The following is a 4,224-nucleotide window of genomic DNA, read 5'->3' as shown; positions in this document are numbered from 1 at the left end:
ACACACACACACACATATACCTAGTAGTGGGGACTGCTGGATCAAATGATGTTTATTTAAATTTCCATCTTTCTAAGGAAGCAATTCACTACTTTTAAATTTAGCGGCATTTGTGTTTGTTGGCCATCTGAATGTCTTCACTGGTGAAATATATTTTCATGCTCTCTACCCAATTTTTAATTTTTAATTGAGTTGTCTCTTTCTAGTTGGGAATTTCTATTAATTTTAGAGATGAATCCCTTCATTGCAAAATATTTTTTCCAATAGCATGCAAATCTTTTTCTTATGCTTTTGGAGAAGTCTTTTGATGCATGTATATAAAGATTAATTTTTACAAATCCCAGTTGTTTAATTTATCCTCTGCTGATTGTTATTTCCACTTGGAATTAATTATCTATTTATGCCATAGATTTAGGCCCCTAAACTTGCCCCTTACTTTTTCTTTGTTATCTTTATAGTTTTAGGTTTTACACCTACATCTTTAATGCATCTTGAATGAGTTTGTTGGGTTTTTTAATATATATGATGTGACAGATGTATGGATCTGGTTTCTGATTTCTGCAAATAGATATGAAGTTTGGCAGCATCATTTGCTAAAGAGGCTACCTCCCCCTATTTAATGGAATTCGTGTCTTTGTTGAAAATCAGCTGTCAATATATTGTTGTTGTTATGTGCCGTCAAGTCGCTTGCGACTCATAGCGACCCTATGTACAACAGCCCTAAACCCTGCTCTATCCTGTGCCTCTGACACACCCATCCCAATTACCCCAGTCACTGAATCAATTCACCTCATAGAGGGTCTTCCCCTCCCTCCACCCTCCGAAGCATGATGTTCCTCTCCAAGGACATCTCCCTCCTTACAATATGTCCAAAGTATGTCAGACAAAGCCTCAGAATCCTTACCTCCAGAGAGCAGCCTGGTTTAACCCTCTCTAGGATGAATCTGTTTATTTTCTTGGCAGTCCATAGTTCATTCAATACTCTTCTCCAGCACCACAGCTCAAAGGCATCAATTCTCCTTCTATCCTCCTTAGTCATTGTCCAACTCTCTGATGCATAACAAGTGATTGCAAAGACCATAGCCTGTGTCAGACGCACCTTAGTCTCCAGAGTGACACCATTGCTCTTCAGTACCCTGGAGAGGTCCCTAACAGCATACTTTCCCATTGCAATACTTTTTTTTTATTTCCTGGCTACTGGTGCCAAGAGTGTTGACCGTGGAGCGAAGCAGACTAAAGTTGTTAGCAATCTCAATCTCTTCACCATCCATCCTGATGCTGCCAATTGGTCCAGTGGTGAGAATCTTTGTCTTCTTGACATTGAACTTCAATCCATACTGAAGGCTGCCGTCCTTAACCCTCTGCAGTAAGTATTTCAGGTCCTCCTCAGTTTCAGCAAGCAGGGTTGTGTCATCTGTATAACGCAGGTTGTTAATAGACCTTCTACCAATCCTGGTGCCACACTTGTCCTCATAGAGTCCAGCCTCTCAGATAATCTGTTCTGCATACAGGTTGAAAAGGTATGGAGATAGGACACATCCCTTGTGTATGCCCTTCCCAATTTTGAACCATGCAGTGTCTCCTTGCTCTGTTCTGACGACTGCCTCTTGGTCCAAGTATAGGTTTCGCATTAGCACAATTAAGTGTTCTGGGATTCCCATTCTTCTCAGAGTCAGCCACAGTTTGTTATGATCCACACAGTCAAACACCTTTGCATAATCAATGAAACACAAATAGACATTCTTCTGGTATTCCCTGCTTTCAGCTAAGATCCATCTAACATTGCTAATGTCCATAAATATGCAGATAAATTTAATTCTAGTTTCTGTGTTCTATTCTATGCATCTGTCACTGTACCAGAACTAAGCTGATTTGATTATTGTGGCAGTTGTGATAGGTTTTAAGACCAAGTGTTGTGGGATTTCCATTTTTCTTAGTATTATCCATAATTTATCATCCACAGACTCAAATGCTTTATATTGTCAATAAAACACAAATACATATCTTTCTCAAGTTCACTCCTTTCAATCAAGACCCATTTGATATCAGCAATGATTTCCTTCACGTTATAGCCTCTTCTGAATCCCACTTCAATTTTTGGCCTTTAGTAGCATTTGGCCAATGTAGTGTTCCTGCTGTTTTGGAAAAGTCATCAGCAATATTTTACTAGGATAGTATAATAATGATATTTTCTGATCATTTTAATAGTCACCTTTCTTAGGAATTGGAACATCCCTCCTAGTTAGCTCTTCTATATTTTTGGCAGAAACTGTTGAGCACATAGTTATATTTTCAATTTCCTAAAACACTTCAGTTGCTATTTTATCAATTCTGGGGTCTTAATTTTTGTCAATTTTTTTCTTTCAGTGCAGCTCAGATTTACTCATTCAGTACTATTTATTCTTGATCTTATGCCACCTCTTGAAATAGATCAATGTTGCCCAACACTTATTGGTATAGTGACACTATGTATTCCTCCCATCTTCGTTTGGTGCTTTCTGTATCATTCAAGATTTTGTCCATAGACTCTTTCAGTGTTGCAACTTGAGGCGTGAAATGGTTCTTCAATGCCTTCAGCTTGAGAAATGCTAAATATATTCTTCTTCTTTTTTCTTTTATAACTTCAACTTCTTGCACATTTCATCATAATTCTTTGCTCTGTCCTCTTGAGGGAGACTAATAGCCAGCAAGCATGACAGAAGACTTCAGGCCTTTGAAAGCTTCTGTTAAATTCCCTTACCCAAGCATTCTTTATTTGTATTTTGGCTTCTTTTTCATCCCAGTCTGTTTCAGAGGATTTCCTGACATCCATTTTGGCCTTTCCTTTCTTCCCTAGTTTTGCAATGATCTTTTAATTTCTTCATGGATTATGTCTTTGATGTCATTTCACAACTCTTCTCATCTTTAAATTGCAGTGTTCAGTGGATCAAATCTATCATTAAGATGGTTTTTAAACTCAATATGGAAACATTCAAGGTCATATTTTGGGTTTCTTGACAATTTTCAGTTTTCCCAGATTCAGACATTTTACATCCCATGTTCCAATTATTAATGGGTACCTGCAACTCTTTTTCTTCTTCATTTTTAGCTTTTCCTCATCAGCAAATAAAGATCCTTCATTGAGTGAAGATTTTATTCCATCAGCATCATTATGGTAGACTCTACTTTGAAGAGGCAACTCTTCTCCAGTTGCATTTTTTGTGCCTTTCAACCTGAGTGGCTCATCTTCTGCTGTTGTTATTGTTGTTATGTGCCATTGAATTGCTTGTGACTCACAGCGACCCTATGTACAATAGTCTTAAACCCTGCTCTATTCTGTGCCAATCTTATTGTCTCTAACACACCTACCCCCATTACACCAGTAATTGAATCAACCCATCTCATAGAGAGTCTTCTTCTGTTACTATACTAGAAATGTTCTGCTCTTTTCCATAGAATAGAATAGCCAGTTCTGCTTCTATATCTGTCTTATCTTGAAACTCCACTGAAACCTGTCCACCATGGTAATCTTGATGACATTTGAAATACTAGAGGCCCACCTGCAACACACAGTATGATCAGCCAAAGAACACACATGCATTGTTGCTGTTATTGTTAGGTGTCATTGAGTCAAGTGAGACTCACAGTGACCTGATGAACAACAGATCTGAACCCAGTCTTATCTTTTGCCATCTTCACCCTTTCTCACACACTTGAGTCCATTGCATTAGTCACTGTGTCAATCCATCTGGTTGAGGATTTCCCTTTCTTTTGCTGACCCTCCACCTTTCTCAGTATGCTGTCCTTCTCGAAAGAATATTCTCTCCTAGCATTATGTTAGAAGTATATAAGATAAAGTGTCAGACTTCTCTGACAAGCAGTAAGTGCCAGGCAATCAGAATGAACTATCCAAGACTTTTCTTCATCAAGAAGTAAGGGGAGAGGAACTTATGTTAGAGTGTCCTCATGACTTGTTGTCTTGGTAGCTTTTATTGACAAGTTTTTCATTACATGATCAGTAAAATATGTTAACTGGGCTTCATAGTCTTACTATTTCTTTTCTTATCTTCTGAACTCTCCTGTTTGCATAACCATATCTTTATCAGAGGCAGTTTAAGTGTGAGAATCAAAGTCTTGATGTTCCAGTGCTTGTTTTTGCCAATTCTTCACATTGCCAAGCATGATATCCCTCTTTGAAGAATAACTTATCCTAGTAACAAATCTAGTATGGGTTAACAAATGTTG

This window comes from Elephantulus edwardii, unplaced genomic scaffold (assembly GCF_000299155.1).
Source record: "Elephantulus edwardii isolate Elephantulus edwardi_28Jun2011 unplaced genomic scaffold, EleEdw1.0 scaffold00030, whole genome shotgun sequence".
NCBI lineage: Eukaryota > Metazoa > Chordata > Mammalia > Macroscelidea > Macroscelididae > Elephantulus > Elephantulus edwardii.
Note: the sequence above shows the minus strand (reverse complement) of the source record.